The sequence below is a fragment of the Bos javanicus genome, chromosome 5 (assembly GCF_032452875.1).
Source record: "Bos javanicus breed banteng chromosome 5, ARS-OSU_banteng_1.0, whole genome shotgun sequence".
NCBI lineage: Eukaryota > Metazoa > Chordata > Mammalia > Artiodactyla > Bovidae > Bos > Bos javanicus.
Window position 1 is genome coordinate 81,940,048 of NC_083872.1, and position 21,202 is coordinate 81,961,249.

The 21,202-nt window shown below is 37.4% G+C and overlaps 1 protein-coding gene across 16 annotated transcripts in view; it reads right to left on the reverse strand.

The window, feature by feature from the left end:
• The window catches only part of CCDC91 (coiled-coil domain containing 91), a 395,073-nt gene that overhangs the window by 223,052 nt on the left and 150,819 nt on the right, over positions 1–21,202 (reverse strand). The gene's annotated exons all lie outside the window — the stretch shown is intronic.

The following is a 21,202-nucleotide window of genomic DNA, read 5'->3' on the forward strand; positions in this document are numbered from 1 at the left end:
GATGGATTTATATTTTAATTCTAAAGCAGATCATATGTTTGCAATGACACAGGAAAAAAAAAAAAAAGAGAGAGAGAGATCCACTGGAGGAAAAAATGTGGAGCGCCACAAAAATATTTTAGACAAAAAAAGTTGAAACAAAGAGTGTGCTGAGCCATGTCTGAGTCCCCAATAAAGGAAGAAAGCTGGCTGCTGACCAGGCTTTACTTGCAAAGAAAAATATATATGCTCTGGAATGACAATAGACAGCCTGCTTTGCAGAACATATAGTCTATTACTGCCTACAGTACTGCTTACTGTGGCATACTCTTCCAACAAAATGTGATGATATTCATACATTTTTAAAGTGTAAAATTGAACACTTTCATAAAAATATTTTTTCCTAAATAAAATTCAGTTTTATGCCCTTCCCATCCCTTGCTCCACCTCCACTGTGAGGTGACTTCATTTCCTACATTCCCTCATTCATTCTGCTCCAGCCACACTGCACTTGTAGGTTCCGACTTCAGAGTATTTTCATTTGGCTTCTCTCTAGACTTAAAATCTTCACTTCTCACCATCTTTAAATCTCTGCTCAAAAGCCATGTTTTAACTGAAACCATCATTTCACTTAAAATTTTGATCTACTCTTCCCTCCCCTAGTACTCCCAATTCCCTTATCCTGCTCTGTTTTTTTCATCTAAGTTAGATAAGCTTCTATTTAGCTTATTGTAAAGTTATTATTCTCTTTCATATACTAAAACAGAGGTTCCATGAACAGGAATTTGCTGCTGTTAGTTTTTTCCCACTAATATATCAAGCACCCAACTTATACCTAGCAAAACAATACCTAGTCACTCAATCATACCTGACTTTTTTGTGACTCCATGGACTATAGCCCGCCAGGTTCCTCTGTCCATGAGATTTCCCAAGCAAGAATACTAGAGGTCTTCCTTCCTAACTGCATCTCATCTTCCTCCAAATCATACCTATCAACTACAAGAACATCTTTCTAAAACACCAAAAACTCAGTGTCACACAACTACCAAAAGCTTTTGACAGACCACAGCAACCTTTTCAGATTCTGTAACTTTCATGTCTTGTGCTAATAATCCAAATCAGACACACTCACTACTGAATTTCCAGTACTAGCTGTCTTTCAAACCAGTCACACTATTTTGTACCTGCAGGACTTTTGCACATGGTCTTCCCTCTACAATCCATCCCCTCCCCACTGATGACCACAAAGTCCAGTCAATCTTCTGAGTTGAAATTCTAATGACTTTTCCTCCTTCATGATCTTGCATACTTAGCATACTATCAGACTACATGACAATGCTTGCATTTATTCTTTTATTCATTCACCCAATCAAAAACATTTCTACCTTCTTGGTGTAACACAGATCCTGGGAGAGTATATGTACTCTAGTTTGTTGCACTGAATTCAGGAGTAAAATCTATAGCAACAGTAGGTGCTAAAGGGCTTTTAACTATCAAGACTGAAAGCCAAGGTGAGATTATAAGAAACCTGATTCTAAATAACAAGTATATTGATATATCTGTTATTTAGAATTATAAAGTATAAATTCACAATACAAGTATAATTATAAATTTATTGTGAAACAAAAACTCTTAACATGTTTAGGAAAAACTTAACAGTAAATGTCCAGGAGTTATAAGAAGAAAACTATAAAACTCAACTGAGAGATAATTCTAAAAGTCTGGAATAAACTGAGAAACACGTCCCCTAAAGAACAATTTAATACATAGAATCATGGAATTTATGACACACATAACCACAATGGTGTGATCACTCACCTAGAGCCAGACATCCTGGAACGTGAAATCAAGTGGGCCTTAGGAAGCATCACTACAAACAAAGCTAGTGGGGGTGATAGAATTCCAGTTGAGCTATTTCAAATCCTAAAAGATGATGCTATGAAAGTGCAGCACTCAATATGCCTTCAAAATGTGGGAAACTCAGCAGTGATCACAGGACAGGAAAGGGTCAGCTTTCATTCTAATGCCAAAGAAAGGGAATACCAATGAATGTTCAAACTACCGCACAACTGCACTCATCTTACACGCTAGAAAAGTAATGCCCAAAATTCTCCAAGCCAGGTTTCAACAGTACGTGAACCGTGAGCTTGCAGATGTTCAAGCTGGTTTTAGAAAAGGCAGAGGAACCAGGGATCAAATTGCCAACATCCACTGGATCATCTTAAAGGCAAGAGAGTTCCAGAAAAAAATCTACTTCTGCTCTATTGACCACACCAAAGCCTTTGACTGTATACATCACAATAAACTGTGGAAAATTCTGAAAGAAATGGGAATACCAGACCCCCTGATCTGTCTCCTGAGAAATCTGTATGGAGGTCAAGAAGCAAAAGTTAGAACTGGACATGGAACAACAGACTGGTTCCAAATCAGGAAGGAGCACATCAAGGCTGTATATTGTCACCCTGCCTATTTAACTTATATGCAGAGTACATCATGCAAAATGCCAGGCTGGATGAAGCACAAGCTGGAATCAAGATTGCCAGGAGAAATATCAATAACCTCAGATGTGCAGATGATACCATCCTTATAGCACAAAGCAAAGAACTAAATGGCTTCTCGATGGAAGTTAGAGGAGACTGAAAAAGTTGGCTTAACACTCAACATTCAGAAAACTAAGATCATGGCATCCAGTCCCACCACTTCATGGCAAACAGATGGGGAAACAGTGGAAACAGTGACAGACTTTATTTTTCTGGGCTCCAAAATCACTTCAGATGGTGACTGCAGCTTTGAAATTAAAAGATACTTGCTCCTTGGAAGAAAAGCTATGACCAAGAAAAGCATATTAAAAAGAAAAGACATTACTTTACCAAAAAAGCTCTGTCTACTCAAAGCTACGGTTTTTCCAGTAGTCATGTATGGTTGTCAGAGTTGGACTATGAGGAAAGCTGAGCACCAAAGAATTGATGCTTTTGAAATGTAGTATTGGATAAGACTATTGAGAGTCCCTTGGACTGCAAGGAGACCCAACCAGTCAATCCTAAAGGAAATCAGTCATGAATATTCACTGGAAGGACTGATGCTGAAGCTGAAGCTCCAATACTTTAGCCACCTGATGCAAACTGACTCACTGTAAAAGACCCTGATGCTGGGAAAGATTGAAGGCAGGAGGAGAAGGGGATGACAGAGGATGAGATGGTTGTATGGCATCACTAACACAATGAACATGAGTTTGACCAAGGACCAGGAGTTGGTGATGGACAGGGAGGCCTGGCATGCTGCAGTCCTTGGGGTTGCAAAGGCTGGCACATGACTGAGCAACTGAACTGAACTGAATACACGGAATAATGTCAATTTTCTACACGTAAATCTAAAAACTTAATGAAATTTCTATCAGAATCTTGAGTGTTCTTTTTAAATTTAACATGTTGAATGATTTTAAAATCTAACTGGAAGACTAATAGTTAAGATTAGCTAAGAAAAAGAAGTATAACCATATAGATAACTAAATGGTCAATTAAATACAAAATAATCCTCATAATATTTGGCAAAGTGTAAATAACTCATGTATAAATGTTTTCTATAAATCATTAAAAATTTGATGAATATATTTTTTTAATGGACAAAAAAGAAATAAAATTCAGGGATGAAATGAAAATGGTTAACAGCACAAGGAAAATTCATACATACCAATAAGAAAATAAAAATTAAAAAACAAGAGATATATTTTACTTTTATAATTAGCAAAAAGACTGGTAATACATAGTACAGACAAGAATGTGGCAAAATAGGCACATTCATTTATTTCTTGGTAAAGGTATAAATTTATACAATATTCTAGGGGAGAAATTGATAGTATCTATCTTAATGTTATCTGTAAGGTATGAAATTATAAGCAACTTTCACAGTTACAGGTTTCTATATTAGAATTCTTATAGACCATGTTGCTAGAAAGATTATGTTTTAAGAAAAAGAACTAAAGAAAATTTATAAGACAGAAGCAATAATATGGAAGGCAGAGAAAGTATAGACATATATAAAATGTACACAACCGAAAAATAAGAAAAAGAAACTTTCCAGGAAGCATACTACCTGTACAAAAGAAACTATGACAAAATGGGGGAGAGTTCCAAGGCCACATGGGGAACAAGTCTGAAATAACAGAGGAGGAAAAAGCCTCATGAAACTGAAAGCAAAAGAGGGCTCAATGATTTTAAACTGTGTGAGGTCCTTGATTAAGTCTTAAAGCAGAAGCAGGACCTGAGCTGTTGCCACATTTATAAATTCCTACACATGCTAGTAAAGTAATGCTCAAAATTCTCCAAGCAAGGCTTCAGCAATATGTGAAGCGTGAACTTCCTGATGTTCAAGCTGATTTTAGAAAAGGCAGAGGAACCAGAGATCAAATTGCCAACATCCACTGGATCATGGAGAAAGCAAGAGAGTTTCAGAAAAACATCTATTTCTGCTTTATTGACTATGCCAAAGCCTCTGACTGTGTGGATCACAATAAACTGTGGAAAATTCTGAAAGAGATGGGAATACCAGACCACCTGATCTGCCTCTTAAGAAATTTGGATGCAGGTCAGGAAGCAACAGTTAGAACTGGACATGGAACAACAGACTGGTTCCAAATAGGAAAAGGAGTACGTCAAGGCTGTATATTGTCACCCTGTTTATTTAACTTATATGCAGAGAACATCAGGAGAAACGCTGGACTGGAAGAAACACAAGCTGGAATCAGACTGCCAGGAGAAATCTCAACAACCTCAGATATGCAGATGACACCACCCTTATGGCAGAAGGTGAAGAGGACCTCAAAAGCCTCTTGATGAAAGTGAAAGTGGAGAGTGAAAAAGTTGGCTTAAAGCTCAACATTCAGAAAACGAAGATCATGGTATCCGGTCCCATCACTTCATGGGAAATAGATGAGGAAACAGTGGAAACACTGTCAGACTTTATTTTTCTGGGCTCCAAAATCATTGCAGATGGTGACTGCAGCCATGAAATTAAAAGACGCTTACTCCTTGGAAGGAAAGCTATGGCCAACCTAGACAGCATATTCAAAAGCAGAGACATTACTTTGCCAACAAAGGTTCGTCTAGTCAAGGCTATGGTTTTTCCTGTGGTCATGTATGGATGTGAGAGTTGGACTGTGAAGAAGGCTGAGCGCCGAAGAATTGATGCTTTTGAACTGTGGTGTTGGAGAAGACTCTTGAGAGTCTCCCTTGGACTGCAAGGAGATCCAACCAGTCCATTCTGAAGGAGATCAGCCCTGGGATTTCTTTGGAAGGAATGATGCTAAAGCTGAACCTCCAATACTTTGGCCACCTTATGCGAAGAGTTGACTCATTGGAAAAGACTCTGATGCTGGGAGGGATTGGGGGCAGGAGGAGAAGGGGACGACAGAGGATGAGATGGCTGGATGGCATCACTGACTCGATGGACGTGAGTCTCAGTGAACTCCAGGAGTTGGTGATGGACAGGGAGGCCTGGCGTGCTGCGATTCATGGGGTTGCAAAGAGTCGGACATGACTAAGCGACTGATCTGATCTGATCTGATGCGGTAAAGAGCAAGTTCGGAGACGGCAATGGCACCCCACTCCAGTACTCTTGCCTGGAAAATCCCATGGATGGAGGAGCCTGGAAGGCTGCGGTCCATGGGGTCGCTGAGGGTTGGACACTACTGAGCAACTTCACTTTCACTTTTCACTTTCATGCATTGGGGAAGGAAATGGCAACCCACTCCAGTGTTCTTGCCTGGAGAATCCCAGGGACGGGGGAGCCTGGTGGGCTGCCATCTATGGGGTCGCACAGAGTCGGACACGACTGAAGTGACTTAGCAATAGCAATAGCAAAAAGAGCAAGTTAAGTGTTTGCTATGAAGGCTACCTTTTTCAGATTCTAGAGGTTTTGGGCTGTTCTGTGATTTCAGACACTGTCGTAACTTGTGACACTCCCTGGCTGTTAGTCTGTAATTTCAGAAGCAGAAGGAGAAAGTAGCATATTTATATCTATTTTTCATTACTAAAATGCCCTCCACTCTGTATCTACAGCTGAAACCAAATATTTTCTTATAAGATGCTATTTAACAAAATACAAGGGTAATATATGTATTAGGTCAAAAGAAAATACACATTTCCTAATATTTTTATCAAAAAATCTTTCTTTAAATACCATAAATTCCTTAGGCAGTTTTTTAAAATTATTAAAATATTTTACTTTTATCTTTTAAATAATTGAATCCAACTACGTTTTAGCATAGAGATGGCTCACAAAAGGAAACATTAAATGGATGATGAAGTACACTACAGCCTTAAATATAAAACACCTATTTGTTGTTGTTGTTCAGTCTCTAAGTCATGTCTGACTCTTTGCAACCCCATGGACTGCAGTGCACCAGGCTTCCCTGTCCTTCACTATCTCCTGGAGTTTGCTCAAATTCATTTCCAGTGAGTCAGTGACATTATCTAATCATTTCATCCTTTGCGGCCCTCTTTTCTTTTTGTCTTCAATCTTTCCCTACATCAGGGTCTTTCCAACAAGAAGGCTCTTCACATCAAGTGGCCAAAGTGTTGGAGATTCAGTTGCCACCTCAGTCCTTCCAATGAATATTCAGGACTGATTTCTTTTAGGATTGACTGGTTTGATCTCCTTGCTGTCCAAGGGACTTTCAAGAGTCTTCTCCAGCAACTCAATTCAAAAGCATCAAAAACACTTATACTCCGTGTCTTAGTGTACTCAGGATACTTTGACAAAATATCATATATTAGGTGATAAACAACAGACATTTGTTTTCCCACAGCTCTGAAGGCTAGAAATCCAAGATCAAAGTGCCAGGATGAATGATTTCTGGGGCTTTCCAAGTGGTGCTAGTGATAAAGGACCTGCCTGCCAGTACAGGAGATCTTAGTGATGCAAGGTCGATCCTTAGGTTAGGAAGATCCCCTGATGGAAGGCATGGCAACCCACTTCAGTATTTTTGCCTAAAGAATCCCATGGGCCCATGAGCCTGGAGGGCTACAGTCCATGGGTCTCAAAAAGTCAGACATGACTGAAGAAACTTAGGATGAATGATTTCTAGAGAGGACTTTCTTTCTAGCTTATAGCTTAGAGAAAGCTACCTTCAAGCTGTGTCTTCACATCCCTAGGGGGAGAGAGTGACCAAGATCTCTGGTTTCTCTTAAAAGAGCACTCATCCTTTCCTTTCCTTCTGACCTTACTGAAATGTAAGGATCTCCCAAAGGCACCATCTCTAGATAGGATCACAATGGGGGTTAGGGCTTCAGCATATGAATTTGAGCAAGGGGGAAGTAGGGAGAGACACTAAATTCAGAGAACTTCATAAGCTATTAACAATTTCAATCAACCAACCAACCAACATACATTTTTTTATGTGTCAAGCACTATTTTGGGAGTTGATAATACAATGATTAAAAAGGACAGAAAATGCCTCACCTTCCTGGAACTCATATTCTGAGAAAAGGGAGGAACAGTCAAACAATACATACATAAGCAACATTCTTCTAAGTACTCTGAGGAAAACACAGCAAGAGTGAGGTTAGAGGGAGCAGAAACTACTTTAGCCAGATGTATCTGAAGAAGGTTATTTCAAGACATGGCCTTTTAGTTAAGAGGTAAATCATGAAGTAACAATGACCTAGTTAAGCCAATCACAAAATTCTCAGAAAGCATTTATTCTACATAAGTATCCTTCCAAAGCTAACAAATTTTGGCCACGATTCTCTGTACTGTGAAAAGGTTTTAAATAGTAAATTCCTGACTCTTCCCTTCAGAATCACAATATTCAGAAACAATATGTAAAGCAAGTAAACATTCAAAGAGAAAAGGATATAGTACACTTGAAATCAAATCTATTGATATGTAGTAAATGTGCCTTACGATACCACTTTCCTAAATGTTTTTACCTGAGTAAAGTCTAAAATTTTAAGTCCATCAAAAAAATATAGAGAAAACATATAGACCCTGGAAGCCACCTCACCCTGCCTCAAAATTTCTCAGATTTTTCAAGCTTTGGGTGTGTTTTCTCCTTCAACATTCATTTTTGGCTGCTGTGAGTATAAACATCTTTTCTCCATTACTTTGTAGTCCACCATCTGGTTGAGACAGAAAAAGACTCCATGACTTACCTACCAAATAAAGTACATGGATTTTTAAAGAATTTGCTCAAACCATTCTCTTCATTTACTGGTGAGGTCTGTGGCTTTGTTCTAGAATGGTTGAGGTCAGAGTGTGACCTCAGATAAGTAGGAAAATACAGTAAATATATCCCTTGAGATTGTAAACTAGAGTATTCAAAAATAACAGGTTTGCCTCACCACTGGATGAGAATAAGGCTTGGCCACATTGTAAGTCCATGTTTTCCTACTTTTTGGCAATACCATTACACATACACACAGAAATCTATCACTAAGCACTGCTCAAAAACACTGGGTACAAAAAAATCCACCTGCACTCTAAGAATTTTCCTTGGGTGATTAACAATCTCATAAAGAAGGTAAACCATGAACTCTTAAAGTGACAAAGGTACTTATAAACATCCTAATTGTAAATAGGATTACTGTAAATAAACATTTAAATTATATTTTACCAATTTATGTGATCCTGAAATGAAAATTTTAAGTTATTTAAATTTATAAGACAAGTTAAAGATCTAATTCAATATCATAAAAAAAGGGAGAGAGCAGAATGTTAGTCTTATAATTGGCATCTAGCGGAGAGAGGAGCCCCATGTTTTTTCCAAGATAGAGTCAAAATGGGAGGATTTATCTCACTGGAGAAAGTAACACTGTTTAGACAGTAAGGAGCAATCAAACCTGGGCTGAGTGTAGGGGATCTTAAAGAGTTAGTGCTCATTTTATGAAGTGTTTATGTGTTAGAGATACATATTGAAGTATTTATGTGAAAGGTGATAGGTCGTTTCCAGGAAACATTTCTAGGTGTGATGAATGAACAAACGAAATTGTGGACACTCTGTAAAAGAGAAGAACAAATGTGACTCCATATTGAATCTTTTACTTTAACCTTTGTATTCTATTGCTTTTGCTACAAGTTAAGAATGCTGCCTATAGCCTGAGATAAGTTACTGGATAGCCCTTTCTGAAGGCTGTAACCTTTAGAGTTATAACAGTTTTCCATTCACAGAGATAAAACGCTGCATAATAGAAAATAACATTTCTCTTGCTGGCTGTTAGGCTGTGTGCTATGCTGGGTTGTGTCTGACTCTTTGTGACCCCATGGGCTGTAGCCCACCAGGCTCCCCTGTCCATGGAATTTTCTAGGCAAGAATACTGGAGTGGGTTGCTGTTTCCTTCAGGGTATCATTCCAACCCACAGATTGAACCCAAGTCTCTTGCATCTTCTGCATTGGCAGATGGATGCTTTAACACTGTTGTCAGCTGGGAAGTCCCTGTCTGTTGGAGGTTTACATGAATATGGTGACCTGCCTATGTAGACAGCTGCAAGAACAAAAGATTCAGGCACTAAGAAGTCTGCAGCAATCAACCACACCTCACCCCTTTCAGTATTAAAAAAGCCTGAATCCTAACTCAGGGTAGATGATTTTTTGGGATACTATCCAATCATCTTCTCCATTTGCTGACTTTCCAAATAAAGTTCCTACTGCTTGCTCAAAAAAAAAAAAAAAATTCAGTGTCACAGAATAAGAATGATAATGATGATTCTATACCATCTCTGACATGTGTTAATATAAACCCTGGCATTAGTATAGCTCACAAGGGGTCATGTACTATCTAACTTGAAAATAAATCATGACTATGAAATTAGCATCCAGCCTTGAATCACTCAATTAAAAATAAGCAAAACTTCTAAGACCAAATAAACATATAAAAGTAATATACGCTTTCTGCTAAAATTTTACACAGAATCATACTATGAGAATATAAGTAATTAAATTTATGGTAGATTCTTAATCCAGTTTTTGGTATTAAAAACTTTTTGCAGAAAATCTTCTCTTTAATGAAGGCAATTCATTAAAACTGAGATAACTAGTTTTAAATTAAAAGCAGGTTAAAAAACTTTGTCTTAAAATTAGTTTTTAATTTCCCTTTTAATTGAAGGATAACTGCTTTACAATGCTGTACCAACCTCCACCTTACAATAGCAAGAATCAGCCTTAATTACACATATATGCCCTCCCTGCCGGAGCCTCCCTCCCTGCTATCATCCTTCCCTTCTAGGTTGTCACAGAACACCAGGCTGGGCTCCTTGCCTATATAGCAACCTCCCACCAGCCATCTATTTCACACATGATAGTGTATATACATCAATATTACTTTCTTAATTTGTACACCCTCTCCTTCCCCCACTCTGTTCACAAGTCCATTCTCTACGTCTGTGTCCCCATTCCTTCCCTGAAAGGAGGTTCATTAGTTCTATTTCTCTAGATTCCATATATATGCAGTAATATACAATATTCGTTTTTCTTTCTTACTTGACTCTTTTTAATAGGCTCTAGGTTCATCCACTTCACTACAACTGACTCAAATTCATTCTTTATTATGGCTGAGTAATAGTCCATTGCACAGATACACCACAGCTTCTTTATCTATTCATCTACTAATGGACATCTACGTTGCCTTTATGTCCTGTAAACAGTGCTTCCATGTCCTGTAAATAGCTACTGTAAATACTGCTGTAATGAATACTGGGGTCCATATGTCTTTTTGAATTATGGTTTAAAAAATCTTTATTTTCTGAGTTCTGAAGTTAGGAAATGTTACTTTTTCTGTCCCCTCAAAATCTATTATCAAATTCATGCTCTGTCTATGTTATCTTAAATAATCTATGTAATCTATGTTATCTCAGATTTGTGAAGTGGTAGCAAACATTTTAAATTTCTATTGTTGTGTAAGTGAGAAAAAACATTTTCACAATGGTCAATTAGTCTATAGAATTGAAGATGGTATTCCTCTAATGAATTCAAAATTACACAATTAAGTTTTGATAAAGGGACAACTTGATTTTCAAAATTATTACAATAGGAAGGAGAAAATTCACATGATACCTTTAAATATTAACCGGTATAAAATTTCAAAAATGTATACCTATAATGTCAGTTCTCAAAAATGTTTCCAATCTTGGAACTCTATGAAATTAAAAGGTCAATTCTCTCATTACTGCTATTTACTAACAATCTATCTGGTCAATTATACATTTTTACCATTGGTAGTACTCTTGCCTGGAAAATCCTATGGACAGAGGAGCCTGGTAGGCTGCAGTCCATGGGGTCGCTAAGAGTCGGACACGACTGAGCGACTTCACTTTCACTTTTCACTTTCATGCACTGGAGAAGAAAATGACAACCCACTCCAGTGTTCTTGCCTGGAGAATCCCAGGGATGGGGGAGCCTGGTGGGCTGCCGTCTATGGGGTGGCACAGAGTCAGACACAGCAGCAGCAGAACTAAAAATATTATTTTTGCTTTTCTAAAAACTGCATATTTGGATGATAAAAGGGGGAAGGGTGCTTTCCTAAAGTATTTATAATTTTGTTATTGTTTAAACTCTTTTGAAAAATCTAGTCTTTTTTTAAGAGTTTATTGTTTTCATTTTGAAAAAGTATATCATTTGTATGTGCTAAAAAATGATCCTTATTTAAAAGAAAAAGTTGCTAACTCCTAAGTTAGGGAAAGGTTAACACCTAAGTTAGGGAATAATGAATGAGAAGAAATAGTATTATTCCAAATCCTGAAAGATGATGCTTCACTCAATATGCCAGCAAATTTGGAAAACTCAGCAGCGGCCACAGGACTGGAAAAGGTCAGTTTTCATTCCAATCCCAAAGAAAGGCAATGCCAAAGAATGCTCAAACTACCGCACAATTGCACTCATCTCACACACTAGTAAAGTAATGCTCAAAATTCTCCAAGCAAGGCTTCAGCAATACATGAACCATGAACTTTCAGATGTTCAAGCTGGTTTTAGAAAAGGCAGAGGAACCAGAGATCAAATTGCCAACATCCACTGGATCATGGAAAAAGCAAGAGAGTTTCAGAAAAACATCTATTTCTGCTTTATTAACTATGCCAAAGCCTTTGACTGTGTGGATCACAATAAACTGTGGAAAATTCTGAAAGAGATGGGAATACCAGACCACCTGATCTGCCTCTTGAGAAATTTGGATGCAGGTCAGGAAGCAACAGTTAGAACTGGACATGGAACAACAGACTGGTTCCAAATAGGAAAAGGAGTACGTCAAGGCTGTATATTGTCACCCTGTTTATTTAACTTATATGCAGAGAACATCAGGAGAAACGCTGGACTGGAAGAAACACAAGCTGGAATCAAGACTGCCAGGAGAAATCTCAATAACCTCAGATATGCAGATGACACCACCCTTATGGCAGAAAGTGAAAAGGAACTAAAAAGCCTCTTGATGAAAGTGAAAGCGGAGAGTGAAAAAGTTGGCTTAAAGCTCAACATTCAGAAAACGAAGATCATGGCATCCGGTCCCACCACTTCATGGCAAATAGATGGGGAAACAGTGGAAACAGTGTCAGACTTTATTTTTCTGGGCTCCAAAATCACTACAGATGGTGACTGCAGCCATGAAATTAAAAGACGCTTACTCCTTGGAAGGAAAGCTATGGCCAACCTAGACAGCATATTCAAAAGCAGAGACATTACTTTGCCAACAAAGGTTCGTCTAGTCAAGGCTATGGTTTTTCCTGTGGTCATGTATGGATGTGAGAGTTGGACTGTAAGGAAGGCTGAGTGCTGAAGAATTGATGCTTTTGAACTGTGGTGTTGGAGAAGACTCTTGAGAGTCTCCCTTGGACTGCAAGGAGATCCAACCAGTCCATTCTGAAGATTAGCCCTGGGATTTCTTTGGAAGGACTGATGCTAAAGCTGAAACTCCAGTACTTTGGCCACCTCATGCGAAGAGTTGACTCACTGGAAAAGACTCTGATGCTGGGAGGGATTGGGGGCAAGAGGAGAAAGGGACAACAGAGGATGAGATGGCTGGATGGCATCACTGACTTGATGGACGTGAGTCTGAGTGAACTCCGGGAGTTGGTGATGGACAGGGAGGCCTGGCGTGCTGCGATTCATGGGGTCGCAAAGAGTCGGACACGACTGAGCGACTGATCTGATCTGATCTGATCTGTGTTTATTCTCAAGATACTTAACACTTTGCAGGAGTGGGAGGTGACTTAACAACATCCTTATTAGGAACACCAATCATGATCTTAGTGATCTGGATTCTAAAGATACAGGTAAAAAGGTAGAAACACAAGTTATAATTTACAGGACAAAAAATCAAATGAGTAGTAGCCATTTAGATATACTTGTAGAAAGATGGTAACAATAACCCTGTATACGAGACAGCAAAAGAGACACTGATGTATATATAGAACAGTCTTTTGGACTCTGTGGGAGAGCGAGAGGGTGGGATGATTTGGGAGAATGGCACTGAAACATGTATAATATCATATATGAAATGAGTTGCCAGTCCAGGTTCGATGCACGATATTGGATGCTTGGGGCTGGTGCACTGGGACGACCCAGAGGGATGGTATGGGGAGGGAAGAAGGAGGAGGGTTCAGGATGGGGAACACATGTATACCTGTGGCGGATTCATTTTGATATATGGCAAAACCAATACAATATTGTAAAGTTAAAAAATAAAATTAAAAAAAATTTTTTTAATTAAAAAAATTTTTTAAAAAATGGAATGAAGCACATGAAATTCAGTAACTATCAGGAAAATGTAATATAATTGACTTTCTATAAAACTGAAGATGAAACAACGTATAAAGTAGTAGTCTTCCCAAGTAGTTTTTCTTTATTCTCTTGACATTTCTTTTTTATTTCAATAATTCTCACAGACACCTACAAGGACCAAGCAATAGTATATAAAAATAAACAAAAGATGTTTTTTAGCCACATGAAACATGAGAACTCCAAAATAGCTAATATATGGAATCTGGATCATAAAGAAGGCTGAGCACCAAAGGATTGATGCTTTTGAACTACGGTGTTGGAGAAGACTCTTGAGAGTTCATTGGACTGCAACATCAAATCAGTGAATCCCAAAGGACATCAATCCCAAATATGCATTGGAAGGACTGATGCTGAAGCTGAAACTGCAATACTTCGGCCACGTGATGCAAAGAACTGATTCCTTAGAAAAAACCCTGATGCTGGAAAAGATTGAAAGCGGGAGGAGAAGGGGATGACAGAGGATGAGATGGTTGGATGGCATGACCGACTAGATGGACATGACTCTCAGCAAGCTCTGGGTGATGGTGAAGGACAGGGAAGCCTGGCATGCTACAGTCCACGGGTTGCAAAGAGTTGGACACAACTGAGGGAGTGAACAACAACAACAACTCACCAGAGAGGTCAGCAGGCCAGTGTGAGGATAGCAGGTAAGACGGAGGGGCCTACCATTCCCGTAAGTATGAGTGTCCCTAGTGTTAATGGTCTGGATAAACCAGATCCAGTAAACTCTACGTCAAGAGAAAGCCAGCCCCATATTCAGCAGAAAGAGCTAAGAACGGAATCCACACAGACCAAGTCAGAGACAACAACAACAAAAAGAAAAAGGAAGGAAAAGAATATCAAGTCAAAGTGAAAGAAAGGAACAGCATCAGAAAAATCTACAAATTTTGCCACATCCTTTTAATCTGACAAAAATACAAGAGCACTATACAATCACGAGGGTAAAAAAAGCCTTAAATCACTCCTCCAGTTAAAAAGATCAAGAAAACTAATTTTGCATAAAAACAAAATAACAAAATTATTAAGTCAAATGCTAGACAATGTTTTATTTATATATTTATGGAACAGCATGACAGCCCTACAGAATATAAAGGCACAGCAGAAATATATATTTCAAAAAGAAATTTTAAATTCTATCCTTGTACATCAAGGTAAGTTAAAAGATATTATGAAAGTAATAAAGTAGATTATAGAATAATATGAATTATTATTAGAAAAATTCAGGAATGATGTAAGAAATTTTTAAAAATTGTAACAGAATAAATTAATTCAGAAATGATGACTAAATTAAAAAGAACATAATCTGAAATGAGATGAATGGATAATACCTTAAGAGAACACATTTAAGAACACATTTAAGAACATTTATTTTCTTAACACCTTAAGAGAATAAGAGGAAACACATTTTACGTCAAAAGTAAATGAAAAAAGAGATGAAAAGCATTCAAGAATAAAGGGCAATAAGGAAGACAAAGAGTAACCAATACACACACAATTAGTCACCAGAATGAATAAAACACACAGAAAATAATACAGGTATTAAGTTTATAATTAATAAAAACTACTTGACATTTAGAAAGAGGAATTGAAACTATATATGTATATTAAAGGACACACTGGAAATCTACGAAAATCAACCCAAAATGACCAATACCAAGACATATTATAGTAAAATTATTTGACTTTAAAAAGTAAGAAATTGAAAGAATAGACTGAAAAGAAGCAATACTTTATAATAAAAGGAAACAGAATAATATATTCAGATACCCATGAAATGAAAATAATAAGGAATCTCTTAATGAGCCACTATGCACGGGCATCCAAGAAATATCCTTAAAAAAGGAAAAGGAGAATATTTCCTCAAATAAAAGTGTATTTATTTAGTACACTACCATCTGTATATAGACATGCCTCACAGATATTGTGGGTTTGATTCCAAACCACCACAATAAGTGATACTGAAATAAAGCAAGTCACACAAATATTTTGGCAAGTGTGACATAAAAGTTATGTTTACAGCATGCTTTCATCTATTAAGTGTGCAAATAGCATTATGTGTAAAAAAAAATGTAGTGACCTTAGTCAAAAAATACTTTACTGCTAAAAAATACCAGTCATCATTTGAGTCTTCAGTGAATTCTACTCATTTTGCTGGTGGAGGGTTTTGCCTCAGTGTTGATGGCTTCTGACTGATCAAGATGGTGGTTGCTGATGGCTGTGGTAGTATGGCAATTTCTTGAAATAAGGCTAGCAATGAAGTTGGCCACAACGACTGACTCTTCCTTTCACAAACACTCTCGGTAGCATGCAGTGCTGCTTGATATATTGGACCCACAGTAGAACTTTTCCAAAACTAGAGTCAATCCTTCCAAACCCTGCCGTTTACCACCTAAACTTACATAATATTCTAAACCCTGGTTGTCATTTGACCACTTTCACAGCATTTTCACCTAAAGCAGATTTCATCTCAAGAAACCACTCTCCCTGCTAAACCAAAAGAAGCAACTCATAAATTTCAGTGACGTCTCTAGGCTCTATTTTCAATTCTACTTCTCTTGCTATTTCTACCATCAACTACATTTTGGTTTACTTATGCAGAACTGATTAATTCCTCACAAGTTATCAAGTTAAATGCTCAAGGATATCAAAGCCATTGCTTTAATGCCATAAAGCATAACTAATAATATTACAGTGGTCTCTGGCTAAGCACCCAACTTCCCAACAGCTGACTAGTATTCAGTTTAAAACTATACAAAAATACTAAGAATAATATCTATTCTTATTGAAGTAATGTAACCTTTGAAATCAGCAACAGAACACAGGTAAAAACCCATTTATGAGATCAACTGAAAGTCCTCTGAAACACTGGATTTTCACAATATTTTTTTAAATTAAATTCTCAAACAGAATACTCAACATACTATATGACTAAGCAACATCAATGGGGAATAGCATTTGGAGGAACAGACTCAATCTTTAAAGAGTTTGTATAGAAAATTCCCAAATCTAGCCATAGGTACCAATACTGACAACTATCAGAGATAATTTAACAATCAGCTAAGATCTATTAGTTAAACCTGTTAAAATGTGGTCACACTATGAGACACACAGTTTGATAAACTTCTAAATTTCCTCACTGCCTGTCACAGGTGTGATGTACTTGCTATGAGAGTCAAAGAAAGAAAACAGAAGACACTGGAATCCAAATTATACTAAGATAAGTTCTCTATTCATGTTTCATGAGAAGTCCTTTAAATAGCTACCTCAAACGCAGCATGACTCACTTTTCTTCCTCTGCTTGGGCTACACACCCTGGACAGAACAGGAAAGGAGAGGTAGTGCACACCCCCATTGTACTGCAGGCTTCATGTTCTTTATTATTTCCTTCTGTTATCGGCACATTCACACCCCTCCAGCTAGCCTAGCAATTAGATCATGTCACAAAAATCAACACTGGCAGAATTCTCTGTAACAGTTAATGTTTTTGTTTTGGGTTTCTTTTTTTTTCCCCCAAAGTTTAAGGGTCTTACAAACATTCCACTTATTAATTATTCCATCTCTGGTTAGATTAAAATCATGACAAAGGCTCACCCAACACTAGTCTAAGTGGAGGCAGATTTCTTTACAAGATTGAAAATTGAAGTACTACATTTTCAGATCACTTGAAAATACCTAGATTTTTCATGGTGATGAGAAGGTGTGAATTTTTTTTTTTCTTTTTCTGTATTGTACACCTCCACACATAAACTTTTCAGTCAATTTAATCCACTCTTGCCAGGTTATCTTTGTGTACTCCTGGATATTTTGCTTCATTTAGGATGTCCAGAGAAGCAAGCACCAATATATTATCCCTATCATCAAAAATAGCAGAAAAGAAAATGTTTTCTATTTCATTGAGCTCCACACACATTTAGAAAACTTGTATGTAATATATGGCTTAATATAAAAATTATATGGATTACCATAGTCCGAAGAAAATACACAATAAATACATTAACTTTCAAATATCTGAGAGATGACTGACAGGCCAAAAATTCAAGCAAAAAACTTTATATTCATGATTCCAAAACTCACTTTTGCTAAAATTTCATCTTACTTATATTTAGCATACAGTATTCTCCTTTGATATTCACAAATTTAATCACATCTTCTATTTCTTAAAAAGTACTAGATAGAACAAACTTTGTACCAGTTTTTTAAAAGGGCTATATTCCCAGAAAAAAATGAATTACACAAAGTAGGTTAAAGAGTAAAGCCCAAGATTTTCTCAATTCTTAATAATCAGGTACAATTAATTTAAAAATATTTATTAAAAATATACTTCCAAAAAGTCTAACACATAACCTATTTATGCATAAACTTATAAGTATAATACAGATATAGAGATTTATGAATTATCTCACAAATTGAGCTACACATATTTTTATTTGCCCCTCCTCTATCTACAATGACTCTATGAGTTGATTACTTAACACTAATTTCGTTAAAAAAAATTTACTCAAAATACTTACTTTAAATTAATGTATTTTAAGGTGGAATTGATTTCCTGTAGTAGCTACAACACATAATATTTAAACTTTAAAACATTCCTTCTTATTTCACTTCTAGACTAAGATGAGGTAGATGCACCTCTCCCTAGATTTCTCAGTAAGTACAGCTGAAAGGCTGGGACATTATCTTTAAAACAACTCTAAGAAGACTACAGAGGGAGACAAGAAAACAGACCACCTGGGAATCTGAGGACTCAGGAATGACACAGTATCAAATTTTTTAAGTTTGCTTTTAGTCTCCCTCATAAATTCCAAACTGGATAATGGAATGACCAGCAATGAGGACGTGCCAATGAGCACAAACTAAACAAGCCCAAAGAAAAGCTCTCCTTCTCTACCCAAAGGTTCACGAAAGGGGCAACCTAGCAGAACAGGTAACTTCTAGATAGTAAACGCCCTGCTGCTGCTACTGCCGCTAAGTCACTTCAGTCGTGTCCAACTCTGTGTGACCCCATAGACAGCAGCCCACCAGGCTCCCCCGTCCCTGGGATTCTCCAGGCAAGAACACTGGAGTGGGTAAGTAAACACCCTATGAGAGTCAAACCTCTTGGAAAAAAACATGATCCCTTCTCCAGCTCTATGAGCAAAGACCAAAATGATAAGCCCAGTAGTGATACAGAAACTAAACAGAATACCTGTCTTTGAGTTCAATTTGACTATTAGACTTCCTAGTACACTTTTCTATCACTTATTTAGCCAAGGTGATAAAATACTCCCTAAGTTAGTTTACTCTTTTTTACACATAGTGAGAAAAGGAGAGAGGTCCTTTTTGGTACTGAATGAAAATCACCTAAAAAATGTTTTCTTGGGAAGTATTGTTTCTAGTAAAAGGAAAGTATTTTTAATATTGAATATTAGTTTTAATATTGAATATTAGTTTTGAAAACTTTTAATACTGAATATCCATTTTGAAAACTGAAGTTGTTACTCTTAGACTGTCACTACTGACAGTAAAAGCAGTACTTCAGCAATTATGTTGTCACTATTGGCCTTCACTATGGAAAGCTCAAAGCGTTATGATGTCAGGTGTTGGTCTCTCAGGTACGTTATTGTTCCCATTAACAGACTGAGAAACTGAATTTCAAAGGTATCTGCCCCACTAGCAGGCCCAGAATAAGTCACTCAATGTAGAGAAAAGAAAACACAAAGTATTCAGTATTCAGTACTGAACCTACTTATAAGCACTATAATTCTAAGTATGTGACTATAAATGTGGACATACACACTGAAATTAGCCCTTGGGGAGCAGGGTGCATTATATTAATGAATTCTTGCATTCAAGAGTATTGACTGAGCCATATTATAAGCCAGTATTGCTCCAGGCATTGGAAAGGAAAGTTCCTAATCTCATGGAGCTTACACTCTGGTGGGGGAAAACAAAAAATAAACAAATCAAAATGAAATAACAGGTTTTATGACAAGAGGGGGAAAAAAAAGCAAAGAAATGGGGATAGGAAACGCTGACCATGTACACAGGTTCTTATTTTCTACAGAATAGTCAAAGAAAGCTACCAGAAGAAGGTAGCATTTGAGCAAGTTTCTAAAGGCAGCAAGGGTTCATGAGAGTTGTTAAAGAGTACAATTTTCAAACAGTTGAAATGTGATTCACATAAATATAAAGGAAATACATCACAGACTTAATCTACTCTTTATTAATGATCATTTATGTTAACAGAATGAATCAGATGTTAAGACCATTGCAAAGAGCATTTCAATTGGCACACCTATAAAAAGGGCATCCCAGGCAGTGCTAGTGGTAAAGAACCTGCCTGTCAACACAGGAGACGTACGAGACACAGGTTCGATGCCTGGGTGGGAAGATCCCCTGGAGGAGGGGATGGCAACCCACTCCAATATTCTTACCTGGAGAATCCCATGGATAGGGGAGCCTAGCAGGCTACAGTCCATCGTGTCAAAAAGAGTCAGACAACTGAAGCAACTTAGCACACATGGATAGAAAATTTAAATAACAGAGTATTAGACTAAGCAAGAGTGCTAGTTAGCAACAAAAATGATGAATATCCTATAAGGTAATATCAACAGTATTTTTTGAAATTCTAACAGACCAGGATTGTTTGTATCTTTTCTGTCAAAAACAAATTGACATGTAATGTCAATACAACTGAGACTTTTAATCAACAGTAAACAGTGAGCACTGTTTAATAGCACTGCTACATCTCTCCTAAATAATCTGTGAGTAGGTCGAGTAAGTAATGTCCTCCTAGGGCACTGAAAGAACACACTGCTAATGCTTTTCCTTATTTTCAAGTTTTGCCCTTTTTAAAACAAAACCATGCAGATATCTGAAAGGAAGAGCATTCCAGTCAGAGACAATGTGAAAAATCACAAATTGTTTCCCTCCATTCACCACCCCAACAGGCAGGGAATGCTCTCAGTAACACAGACTCACACTTTCACCTGGACCTCATTAGGAACCCAGTGTAAGTTAGCAGCTTGAGGTGAGGCCAGCAAGGGTCAGCTGGGGCCGTGTATGTGTGGGGGGGCGCGGTTGTTGGCAGTGAGTTGGAGAGAAGTCAGAAGATTTACACTGAAAGGAGGAGAATGATAATTGACGTTGGGTTATGAAGTGATTCACATTTTTAAAAACATTATTTCACCTGCTGAAACAAAGACTCATTAGGAGTGAAGAGCAAGGGTAGAAGCTAGAAGACCACTTAGAAGACTATTAAAATGATCTATGCAAATAAACAAGTAAATACACAGTTTGTCAGATGTAAAAAGTGCAGTGGAGAAAAATAAAGGAGAATATGGGAAGGCTGGTAGGGGATGTCAGCACTGTCTAAAAGGTTTCCCTTGATAAGGTGAGACTGGCATGGAGACCAGGATGATATCAAAAAGTAAACCATGCAGATATCAAAAAGTAAACCATGTATTCTAGACATAGGGA